This window comes from Pseudopodoces humilis, chromosome 4 (genome assembly GCF_049639895.1).
Source record: "Pseudopodoces humilis isolate 2021_Gansu_Grassland_sample_001 chromosome 4, ASM4963989v1, whole genome shotgun sequence".
NCBI lineage: Eukaryota > Metazoa > Chordata > Aves > Passeriformes > Paridae > Pseudopodoces > Pseudopodoces humilis.
Genome location: NC_142203.1, coordinates 67,407,714 through 67,420,779, shown reverse-complemented (window position 1 = coordinate 67,420,779; position 13,066 = coordinate 67,407,714). Strand labels below are relative to the sequence as shown.

Sequence of the window (13,066 nt, the reverse complement as noted above, 5' to 3'; positions counted from 1 at the left end):
GCCAACCATCAGCCTTTGTCCCCACCTTCTCCACAGTGACATGTGACAGGCACAAAGAGGTGTCAGCCTTAGGGGGTTCACTTACAGTACACAGGTAAGAAAGTACAGGTAAGAAAGTCTCAAGCCATTTGCTTTCCCCAGGATACCCAGGCTCAACCATCTTATACACAAAAGATGAGAGGGGCATCCTCTCTCCTAAATATAAGAGTCCCACGAGTAAGCTCTCTCATCTGAGCTGCTTTTTCCTGTGTAAGCTCCACGAGATTCAGCCTTCCCCCTGACCCCTACCACCAGCACCCACCACTGACGTTCCCTTCCACTCTCACTCGGTCACTGCAGCCTCTTCCCTCCACACAGTCTGACTTGTCTCCTCTACAGCCAGCACAACTGAATTAATTATTTTTAAAATTATCACCACTCTGTTTCTGCTTTTCTTTTTTTCTTCTTCACCTCCGTGCTGTAAGTATCTCCCAATGCTGAACTTGACAGGTGCTTTGACTCTGCACACAAGGAGGGCTTGGCCCCTCAGCTCAGTCACAGCAGCCCTTTCCTCACTCAAACCACTGAAATTATTTCCTGGGCTGGAGAGGAGCTCCTATAGAATGTTCCTACAGCTCTGATGCCCCCATGGCCACCACATGCTGCCTATGCCCACACCAGGTGGAGGGGACCTACACATGGCACGATGCCCACACCTACACAAACTGGGCCATCCCCTCATTGTCTTCCTCCCTTCCACATTTCTCCTGTGAGCACCCTGCCCTCTCTGCACCGCCCAAACATGTGGATGTGACTGCTCTCTAACTCCTGGCAGCCTGTCTTCAGACTCCTGCTCCTATTCTGGCAGTCCAAGAAGGCATGAAATGAAACCCCTGGCCGCTCTGGAGGGCGTGTTGCTGTTGTAACAGCCCCAACACGACCTGCCTGAGCATTTTAGGGTATCACAGCTGTGAATGATTGGCTTGTGAAGGATGAAGTCTGGCACCTTCCTGTGCTCCAGCCAAACAAAAGGGAGGAGGAAGAGAGAGAAGTGACACTTTCCCCTCCACTTGATGAAAGCAAAATCTGATGGAGGCAGGGGGGTGGAGGGGAGAAACAGTCTGGGCACTAAGCCCCTTATTAATTAATGCATGTTTTGAAAAAAAGAAATGCAACAGTGCACTCATTTCAGCTGGTTTCTAGGAGCTTTTGTGACCTTAATAATTCATGTTTATGCAAGCTGCTTATGATGTTAAGCAGTTGGGTTTTGTAGATTTTGTCCATTGCATTTAACTGAGATGAATACATCTAGCTGTGAAATGAGGTTGGCCATAATACTCACAGGGAAGCTTTAAAAAAAATTAGCGTTTTTAGAAGGGCTAACAAAATTCACAGCTTTGTCTGAAATAATTTTCTATCTATTAATAATACACACAATAAAAGAAACAGAATTTTATTTTTTTTTTCCCAGATTCATCCTTTCCCTTTGCTTTTCATGTTTTGGCAGCATTTCCAACACCATTTAATTGCTTCTCAAGCACATAATCAGGGTCTCCTGCCAGTTTTGCCTTTCTTCATATCAACAGGAGCGTAAAGAGGGGATTACAAATACCAAAGTGGTCAGGAAAACTTAAAGGCAGGTGGAACTCATATTTTCAATATCAGTTTGGGCTCCTGCAATGCAGAGCAATAGGCAGCAAGAGCACTGCTAGCACAGGAGAGGCTTTAGCATTCCAGGCTTGTCACCCTTGGACACACAACTCCTCTGGGACACCACTTCAGACAGGGGCCTGGACTGAGCAGCAGCTTATACCTGACCCACCAGGTAGCCAGAAGAAAGCATGCCAGCACTCAGAATGAGCAGCTGCTTATTCTTTATACTGAATAAAGTAAGTCTTTCCCACCACACCAGATATGACTATTCCTACACGCTCCTCACTGAAACAAATGGGTTTCTGAAAAAATCTGCATCCCCTTTTTATCAACACAAGATAGGCCACTTTTCTCACTATCCCTCCAAAATCTGGTGATATTTAAGGGAGACTGAGAACCTGCTCTTTCCTGAGCACCTTTGACAAGGAGACAGGGATGCTGCCTTAAAGGGTCACCTCTCTGAAATGCTGGCAAGCTTCTGCACATCCCTGCCAGGCCATGTTTAAGCTGGAAGCTCTTCCATAAAGACTCTTAGTTGTTTTTTAACCTGACTTTATTTAAACAAGTTCTTATTTAAGAGAAGCAGTATTCATTTAAACTGAAATCACAGTTTGCTCCTCAATGTGAACTGCCAAGGGCACCTCCCAGCAAACAGAAAGTTTCTGAGTGCAGCTGAGGAAGAGCAAACTGTCCCTGCAGTGCCAACAGTGCCATGAAATAAATGGAAGTGGGAGCTGAAAGAAAAAGATGATTGTAAAAGACATGGGGTTTTGCTCCAGGTTTGTTCTGGATTTAGTAGAAATGGACCCCAATGGATTTTTTTTTTCCCAAAAAAATAAGGGACGTTGACTCTTACAATCTACACACACATTGACACTCAGAGCTCACACAGAGGCCTTGAAATACCAACTATTTTTGGCAGTCAGTGCAGCCAGGTGTACTCCAGGCAATTACGGAAAACCAGGCAAATATTGAGTATTCCATAGAAAACCTCAAGTGCAGCTTTAGCAGACTAACAGTTTGTTTGAAAAAAAAAAAAAGAAATAATCAGTTTTAGCAGCTTACAGTAGTTCTTGGAACAGATACCTCCCATCCACCCAAAGCTAAAAACAATGGATCCAGAGATCCCTGAGTACGAGTCCATGGCAATATCACTGCCAGTAGCTAACATAATGTCTTGACTATCTAATAGTACATAAAGTTCAACGTATATTTCCTTGGGTACTTGCATGACTCAGACTAATAGTTTTACTCATTATAGATTAGATACCTACAGCAGTTGGCACCTAATCCTAGCTCCATCAAATTTAAGGCCATTCCTTACCCCAAGGTAGGGTTACCCCCAATTAACACTGAAGAGAGACACTAAAGATGTCATATCACACCTCCCAAACAGCAGGACTTCCAGCCTCCCATCAGAGAGATTACTCCTGAGCTATCATTCCATCTATAGGAGGTATTAAAAGGCCACAGATAAAATCATTAATCTCAAAGCAGGCTGTCTCCAGTTAAAGCTTCCTAGTCACAGGATCTTTTTTTCCAGTGTCTGTATGTACTGAAAAGCAATTCCATTAGAGGACCACTCCAAACAAGAAATACCAGTTCTAAACAGCTTCCCCATGTTTCTCAAGCTGAGCTACCATTTTTGATGCTTGCCCACATCCACAAAAGAGTCACGTAGGAAATACTGGTCTTCAGACTGACAAACTTGAAAAAATAGTTCAATTAGGAAACTTGCAACTGTGACACCTGAACCTTTCCCTACCTCCCAACCCTAGATGCACATGAAAAGAGGACAGCTGCTCCCTCTTTGGCTGTGTACAAGCAGTGATTTCAGATCTATCAGACTGGAGCACTCAGGCTGCTTCCATGCTGGGAGCAGCACAGCCAGCTAGAAGACTCTGACAATAAATGTTCTTTTCTGCAGCTTAACTACAGGCCATTACCTTTCACATAGAACATATTTAAAAGTAAATGAATATACAAAGTACCAAATCATTTAGTGGAATGCTCTGCAGACAAACAATGCTATCTACCCCCAAGAATCAAAATTAATTGGAGGAGGAAGAATCTTTTAATTGATACAGTTCTATATTGTAAAATGGCATTTGAATGACAGTCAATTACACTTCAAGCAATTTCTGTGATATAGTGTCTAACAGAACAGATACAGCAGGAAGGAAAAAAAAAAGCAAGCCTAAATACCGCAAGAAATAAAATTTGTGTGCACTCTCTGTGTGATCAATGCAAACACAACCACAAACATTTGCATTACAATAGTGCAGTAAATAATAACCTCACAGCTGAGACATTTACAGGCACATTAGTAAATACACTTTCACGTCTCACAGAGAGGACAGCAATTTTATTCAACCACCCAAATGAGACATCTTGCAATCACGACTCATGCTTTAACTAGGAAGGATCCTCCTGAAAATACAACACAGGTGATCCAGGAGGTCCTTTACACCCTACATGTCCAGGAGCTGTGATTCACCACACTTCAGACTACTAACTGCACGGAGGTTTAAATCCTTTGATGAGCATGTGCATGTGGCCTGAAAGACAAGGTTGCAGGCCAAGCTGTGCCCATCACACCCTGTCCCCAGAGCCCCACACCTCTCAGCAGCCACAGTGCGCCAACCTGAATAACTGTGCATTTTGGAATGGTGCCACCCATTTGTTTGCTGCATTTATTTATTTCCAGCTGAGCTAGGGGACAGATTTCCCATACAGAAATGCTTGTAGCTTTATTCAGAAGATAAAGGGAAAGATGTCTTCTACTCCATAAGAGGGGGGAGATGGATTCCTGCTGGAATAGGATGTGTCACATGTCAGCTGGCAGCAAAAGCCCCATCATAGCAATGAAGACATTTCTCTGCTCAGCTCCTCACCCCAAGAAGTCAAAGACTGAAATACAACCCATATGAAGAAAGGTTACTCTGTAGTACAGAAGAATAAAGGGTGGGGAAGATGATTAAGAGAAGAGGAACATAATCTATGCTGCTGAGAGCCTGGGAGGAAAACTGAAAGCTGGCCTGAATTCAGCATATTTGTATTCCCAGATAAATATGGTGAGCATGTTCCCAGCAGAAACAGCCGTGAGGAGGGCTTGAAAGCTGGAAACTGGCACTACAGATCTGGGATGACCATGAGATAGGTAGTCATCACTTGTAAAAATCCTTCAAACCCAGGCACACTGGGAAAACAGGTAAGAGCATAAGAACAGGATTCATATTTTAAAGATGAAGAGATGGTTAAAGTTTAATACTTGTCCCACTTGTCATCTGAAATCCTTCACAAAGGGAACTGAGCTCAGATGAGACAGGGACTTTAGTCTTTAACATGAGGTCAGTTGCCATTGAAGCTCCTGCCAGCCTTGATTAAAGCTGATGGGCTGACAGCCAGGCACTACAATGAACAGAGGTAGCTGCCAGGGGTCCCATCCATCCTCTTCCACAGCACAGGGGACACAAAGGAGCTGCACCATGTGCATCAGACCATTAGGGTGGCATTAAGAAAGCAGAGCCTTTGGAGTTTGTTTTGCTGCAGACTTTGGACAGAAGCTTTCTCAAAACCCATGGATTCTAAGTCTCTTTTCAATCTTTGTATTGAGAAATGCATACCCCAACAGATCTGTCCTCAGTTTTTACTGGCAGCCTATCTTCCCACATCCCTCAGGTGGATGGACAGCAGGATGGAGACTGTGGGGTATGGATGTTAACTGTGAAGCAGGCAGCACAGTGCCTGTGAAATTGCAGGCCACATAACTTTCTCAGTCTCGCCTGAGAGAGTGGCCTGGGAAATCATGGGGAGGAATTAAAACAATCCTCAGAGATAGAAGACAGCCTTGCAGGTGCTGTTGGTCTGTTCCTTGTTTTCTTGCAATAGAAGGTCGAGGGGTGGTGAACCCCACTGACCGATGATGGTGATGGGTTAGTTCACTAACCAATAAGAGTTTTACTTTCCTGTACTTTTCACGTGTCGGTCTATAAAAAAGATCTGAGGAAATAAACCGAGAGAAATTCTCCTGATCGACTCCCAAGAGAGTCTGTGTCGTTCTTCTCACCGTTCCTAATAGAGCGACAGTGGGGGACCAAAGTTCCTCCAATCTAAGTAGATAAATAATGTACTACCATGTATGTAAGTTCGTAGAACCTGGTGAGGTGCTTCCCAAAGCCCTGAAGGAATTGGCTGATGTAGTTTGCAAGACACCCTCCATGACATTTGAAAAGTCATGGCAGTCAGGTGAAATCCCAGCTGACCTGAAAAGAGGGAACATTGTACCCATCTTTAAAACGAGGGAAAAAAGAGGACTCTGGGAATTACCTGTCACCCTCACCTCTGTTCCTGGGAAGATCATGGGACAGAGATTGTGCTGAGGCACTTGGAGGACAAAGAGATGATTTGGGACAACCAGCACAACTTCACCAAGGGTAAGTCCCACCTCACCGACCCAGTGAGGTTCTGTGATGGAAAGACCACATCAGCAGACAAGGGAAGGACTACAGATGTCATTTATCTGGACTTCTGTAAAGTCTTTGACGTGATCCCCCACAACATCCTTCTCTTTAAATTGGAGAGACATGGGTTTGATGGGTGGACTGTTAGATGGATAAGAAATTGGTTAGAAGGTTGAATCCAGAGAGTAGTAGTCGGTGGCACAGAGTCCTGATGAAGATCAGTGACAAGTGCAGCCCCTCAGGGGTCCATACTGGGACCAGTGTGATTTATTATCTTTATTAATGACACAGAAGAAGGAAACAAGTGCACCCTCAGCAAGCTTTCAGGTTTTCAGCTTTCAAGCTGAGGTGGTTTGACACACTTGAAGGACAGGAAGCCATCCAGAGGGACCTGGACAAGCTTGAGGAGCGGCCCATGGGAACATCATGAGGTTGAACAAGGCCAAGTGCAGGTGCTGCACCTGGGTGAGAGCAGCCCCCGGTATCAGCACAGGCTGGGCATGAACAGACCCAGAGCAGCCCTGCCCAGAAGGACCTGGGGGTGCTGGTGGGTGAGAGGCTGGACATGGCCCGGCCATGGCACTCACAGCCCAGAGAGCCAAACGTGTCCTGGGCTGCATCCAGAGCCCCGTGGGCAGCAGGGGAGGGAGGGGATTCTGCCCCTCTGCTCTGCTCTGCTGAGACCCAGCTGGAGCATCCAGAGCTGGGGTCCCTGCACAGGAGGGACAGGGACCTGCTGGAGCCAGCACAGAGGAGGAACATGAAGATGATGAGAGGGATGGAGCACCTCTGCTGTGAGGAAAGGCTGAGAGAGTGGGGGTTGTTCAGCCTGGAAAACAGGAGGCTTCAGGGTGACCTAACTGTGGCCTTCCAGCACCTGAAGAGAACCTGCAAGAAAGACGGAGAGAGACTTTGTAGTCCCATAGTGACAGGAGAAGGGGGAATTGCTTCAAACTGAGAGTGGATTTAGACTAGGTACCAGGAAAAAAATCTTTTCCATGATGTTGACAAGGAACTAGAACAGTTTGCCCAAAGAAGCTGTGTTCAAGCCAGGTTGGATGGAGCTGGGAGCAGCCTGATCTAATGAAAGATGTCCCTGTCCATAGCAGGCAGGCTGGAATTCCATGATCCTTAAGGTTCCTTCCAATCCTGGCCATTCTATGATGCTAAGACCAGCACATCCAGTAAAATACACAGCTCAATATTAAAGCTAGACTTTCCCCACAGCACCGGGCAACTGCTTTTGCCCTGTAAGCAGAGACAGAAGCAGGAGCGGGTTTCTTCAGTCAGATCACAGCTACTGATTTATACAAGTGTGGTATTTGCATACAGCTGGAGGAGCGGAAAAACCCTGCTCCAGCAGGAAACAAGCTGTCTTTTACCCATCTGGGAAGATGAGAGCATTGGTAAACTTAGAGACAACATGCAACAGGATGGTGGCAGGGGTAAGAGGATACCTAGTGAAGTCCAAAGTATTTACAGAAGACCAAGCAGCTGGGCTGCTCTCATGCAGGTCTGTAATACCAGGAGGCAAAAGCAGGATGCTTTCCCTGGAAGGCAACAGTGAACACTGTGGGTTTGGCATCTGTCTCAGGAGGTCCTACCTCTGTCAAAATTCTGGACAAAGCCTGTTTGTCTGAGACTTTGCAAAGAGTGGAGCAAGCATCAAAGCTCTCCTTCGTTTTGTAGGTCAGGAACGCTTTGGGTTTGGCAGGGTGTCAGCTCACACGTATTCTGTAAAGTGCACTTTAATTTTTCATTGTAGCAGCACCTCCAGACTTTGATTGAAATAAATAATGAACCAATTTGTATCATGAATCTAGGAATCCCTCTCTTCTGGTCCCCATCATGGAGAGGATTTTCTTCCCAGTGACAAGTGTTAATGCATTTATGCCCTAGTTTCCCACAGTGGGTGTCACTATTGAAGTGTCAGGAAGGAAGGTTAGAGCTGCTTTTTCAGACTGTTCCTGTCAGCCTCAGCAGTCCATTTTGGATGAAAACATCCCGGCAGAACACAGCCTGAGAGAAAGCTGGATTTTAAATGGCACAGCAAAAGTCTTTGTGTTGTATATGATTAAAATGTAACATTGAATAGGTCTTTTTCGCTGTCTGAGTCAGGGAGGACAGCTCCACTGTGTAAAAATTACAGGTTTTTTTTGCAGAATGACGGAAGTTTCACAAGTCTTTAATGTAGTTAAGAGACCATTTCCCAGGTTTTTTCCTCATTTTTCAATGCTGTTCTTTCTGACAAGTCCCCCAGCACAAATCCTGGCAGGTTCCACTTGTGAGAGCTGACAGGGGACAGCTGGCCATTCACTATGGTGAGACCCCAAAGAGGTGCCTACCTTCTCTTCTCACACAGCAAAAATGGCCAGTGGGATCCAGACGCTCTGTTTGGTTTGAACCATTCTGTGTGAGTCATGATAATTTTAATAAACACGGTTAGTTGGGGGAGGGGAGAGTCAATTATCAAAAGCAGCCTTACTGTAATTTCAAAGTTTTACCAAATTATTTTAATACAATTCCATTTAGAGAGAAATCTAGATTAAGTGCACACTGTAAGCACTGTAACCCACCCAGCTACTGACTCCCTTTGCAAACTGTCTAACACTCCAGAGAAAGTGAACAAAATGCTGGCCAAATCGAACAATAATGAAATCAAAGCACAAGAGCATGGCTGACAACAATCTTCCAGCAGCATCCTTGGGAGGCTGCACTGAAGAGGAGGTGCCATTAGGCAGATATAACAGGAGAAGTGTAAGATTGCAGTATTACAGCTGCTCCCACCTTCCTTGCAGAGTTTTACAATGTCACAGCAAGGCAGCAATATCAGTGTGCTGATACTAGATTAGAAGCCCTTTTTAGACAGAAAAGGATAATTATTTTCTCCTGGAGAGTACCCATAAATTAATTTTATTCACCCAGACCACCTCTGTCATTGCTGGAAGCTGCTGCTGAAGGACCACAGACTCTGCCCTAGATGACACCACATCGCATGTAAATCTCCAGCTCAGAGCAGTGGTAACTGCACAAGATAGAATGTCTTGTGACACGGCCAAGGTCATATTAGACTATTTGACCTTCAGGCTAAATTTATCAATTCAGTGAAATATATTAACACAGTTTTTAATTAAGACAACATCATAGAAAGAGCAATACTGCTTGGTCCATTGCAGATCTGTATTAAAGTACAATATTCATTTAATCACTTTTGTACATGATCTAGTTAAAATTAGCCGGGAGAGCTGTTACTGTAACACGTGGGTAATAGAAGCAGAAAGCTGAGGCTCACCAAAGTGAAGCCTCTGCACTTCATTACAACCACAGCAGCCCCAGCAGGGCCAAACAGCCAGTGGGGAGAGGCACAAGAAGGAACACTCAAGGATCATACATGCTACAACTCGGACCTTAAGGAACAAAATGCAGCTCATTACCCTGCTATTGTTCTGACAGAAACAGACCCCAAATTACTCATTTGCTGCTGCTATTTTCACTCCATCAGCAGCCGGGGTACGTCTGAGTCGGCGCTGGACGCGCTGCCCAGAGCAGCGTAAGGCCGTGCCAGGCTTTCCCAGGCTCTGTGCAAGACCCAGCTGCCACAGAAACAAGGGGGGCAAATTCAGAAAAACACTCTTTTCTACTCCTTCTCTGCATACGTTAATCTACGTGCTTATTCCTGTTTACATTATGAGGTGTATGTCATAAAAGAGCTTACAGGATGTGTACTGCAGCCAAGTTAATATTGCTGTTGGAACCTCAGCCTTTGTATTTCCTGACTTAACATTGCCCAGTTAAAACTACTTTTTTTCTTCTTATTTTTTTAATTTCTGCATTTGTCTAATAGAGTTTATGAGTGATTTGAACTCATTTCAGGTAAGAATGCTACATAGAGCACCCACAAACACCTGCAGGAAATCCAGCAAGAGAACAAGTTCAGTACTGGAGACAATAATAACATTCAGAAATATTAGCTAGTATAGAAATGTGTACAAATATAGTAAAGAAGCTACTTTTGGCAACAACATTCAGTTTAGAAATGCGCCTGCATTATAAGACCTTTTACATATTACTCCAGTGAAATCCAGACCTCTTCATTCAGGGCAAATCAGCTGTCCTTTCAAGAGACAAAGTGTGCTGTGTAGAACTGTCATTTTTTTAAAAAGGGTTTTTTTTCCACAGATGTCATGGCTTGGATTTTAAAGGCAGGAAGCACTTCCCAATGCTTTTGCAGATGAGCTAAAGCAGATGGACCTTATGTTAAAGCTTTCCCTACCTCCCAATACAAGCATGCACTCTTGCACCCAGCCAAAATCCTGTCCAGAGATGTTCCCTATTTCACAAAGCTACTGAAAAGCTAGCAAAACAGCCATGGCAATATCATGAAGATATGCAATAGCTTTTAAATTTGACCCTTATGACACCAAGGTTTGATGTCACCGGCATTGCCAAACAACCCCTGCAGTAGATACCTGCCATGCAAGACAGCTGCAGCTCTCTGCCTTCCTAGGAAATCCTTTGCAACACCACTTGGACTCTGACCTTCTCTCCCTACTTCAACTCATTTGAGGCAATCAGTGTCTTGATTTCCACCCTGGGAATCCTGAGCATCCCTGGCTGGACCCAGCTCTGCCGTGCTGCCAGCAGAGCTGCTGACAGCTGCACTTGCCAGCTCAGAAGCTGGTCAACCAGACTAAACATCTAAACATCTACTCACACATCAAGAGTTTTACACTAGCATTCACCTGTCAGCATTTCAAAGGGAGCATAGAAAAGCCCTCATGTCATGAAAGCTAAAATACTTTTAAAAAAAAAAATAAATAAAATAAATCCTTCTGTAAAATGTTCGTGAGTTTTATAAAAGTTTAAAAAAATAGGTTTCCTCCAGGCTAGGCACTGAGTAATTTTAAAGAAAAAAATACTTCAAAGACACATTTTCCATTCTATTTGCATTCAGGCATTTTGCTTTTCAGAAAATTATTAACTCAGGAATATCGCAGGCTACTCTTCCACGTGCCAGGATCTTTGGCTACCCAGATAATTCATCGAGTGCAAAGACCCGTGCAAGAGAAGGAGAAAGCACTCTACAAAAGTTTGTGAGTCATCCCAAGGGATTAGCACGGTATTTGCAAGGACATGCATCCTGCACATGAAAGTGAGAGTTGCAGAGGGTGTACAAGCATTGCAGTTTGCCTTAAAATGAAGGCAGAGGCGGCTGAGCACTCTGGTAACACCTGCTCACAGCCACGCCAGCTGCCCCTCTGACAGGGCTAAAACGAAGCACAAGCCCTGATGTCCTCACTAAAAAAGTGAAGCTGACGCAGGGACAGCGTTTGAACCCACTGCCTCTGCACTGGCCAGAGCACACCAGCATCTTGTGTCAATCGCTCCAAAACTCCAGCAGCCCCCCGGGGACGAGGGAGTGAAGGTAGTTCTGGGACAAGCAAGGCTTCACAGGGCTCTTTCCCAGCCAGAAGCAGAGAAGGTTTGATAGCCCGCTTACAGAAATACACAACCTTGCCGTTCATTAAAAGGATACCGAGGAGAAGCACTGAGGTTAACGGGATGGGCTATATTAAACCCATTTACAGCTTTATGGCACCTTCAAAGAGGCATCAGACTTTTTTACGGCCACGTAGAATGGTCAGATAGTTACAAACTGAGACAGGTTAAGAGAGTACCCCGGGCCACCAGAAGGAGAGGCAGCACAGTTAACTTCAGAGTTTGAGGTCAGCTCCTGATGTTTTCCCCTTACATATCTCATCCACAACGGCTCCCCGGCTTACAATACCGCGTGTATCACAGCCTGCTTTGTGAGAACGGGAGTATTTAATGACACAGAGAACTACCTTCAGATGATTAGGAGGGGAAAATCGGCCACATGCTTCATGCTGTCTGATTTTATTAAACTGCTGCCTACATGGAAGTGGGGGGTGGGTGCTGTTTTTTCTGCAACAGCAACCCCTCTTCCTCACATCCCCGGGTCCTGCTGTACTGCAAGACAGTAACAGGCACTGTCACAACATGACCTAATCCACGCCGGGAGATCGGACAAAGTGTCACAGGAAGCGATGGAGCTGCCCCTCGCCCCCCAGGCAGGCAGGGATTAGCAGAGCGAGGGGTGGTCAGAGACCCTGCAAGCACCCGCAGATCAGAGGATACGGCCCACTGACCACCAGAGGAATGAAACGCCACCAGCCCCGGCAGGACGGACCCTACCAACACCTGCCCCATTGACCTAGAGAGCGATGGACCCCACTGGCCTCTGGGCATGGACTCCTGCAAGAGATCACGGGGGAGGCATCCCTCTGACACATGGAGGACGGGCTGCTACCCCGCACAAACAACTCTGGGTAAGATGAAGAGCCTCAGCCCCGGGGTGGGGAGATGCACCCTGCCCTCCCGCAGGAGACGGAGCCCACAGGGAACCGGGGGAGGCACCCACTGCCCCCGGCAGATGCAGCCCCGGTGGCAGCGGCGAGAGGGCTGCACCTCTCCGTCCTCCGGGGCACGAAGCCCCCGCTGCCGATGGCGAGGCGGGATGACCACAGCGAGGTGCGGGCGATGCAGCCCCCCCGTCCCGCTGCGGCAGCGCGGGGGGAGCGCAGCGCCCAGCCCAGCCCCGCGGGAGCGCAGCCGCCGGCGGGGCAGCCCCGGCCCCGCCGCCCCCGCCCGCCGCCGCGCCGCGCTCCCCACTCACCTCGGCGGGACGGGGGCCCCGGCCCCTGCCCCGCGAGCCCGGGGCAGGCGCACCCGGCCCGGCGCCGCTGCCTCGCCGCCTGGTGCGCCCGGCCCGGCCCGCGGAGCGGCGGGGGCGGCCCCGGCGGGGCGGGGGCGCGGGGATGCCGCGAGGGGCGGGCCGACGGGGCGGGCGGGGGTCGCTCCCTCCTCCGCGGGACACCTGGGGCCGGGCACGGGCGGGGGCACCGACCGCGCTGCGGGGGCCGGCCGGCGCTGCAGGAGCTGCCTGGGAT

The 13,066-nt window shown here is 47.2% G+C and overlaps 1 protein-coding gene across 3 annotated transcripts in view; it reads right to left on the bottom strand.

Moving 5' to 3' along the window:
* The window catches only part of PDZD2 (PDZ domain containing 2), a 201,833-nt gene extending 188,970 nt beyond the window's left edge, over positions 1 to 12,863 (bottom strand). For all 3 annotated transcript variants that reach the window (XM_014256982.2, XM_005527996.3, XM_014256983.2), the window contains exon 1: positions 12,793 to 12,863. The gene's annotated coding sequence lies outside the window, so the exon portion shown is untranslated. The remainder of the gene's footprint in view (positions 1 to 12,792) is intronic.
* Between the last annotated feature and the right edge of the window lie 203 nt (positions 12,864 to 13,066).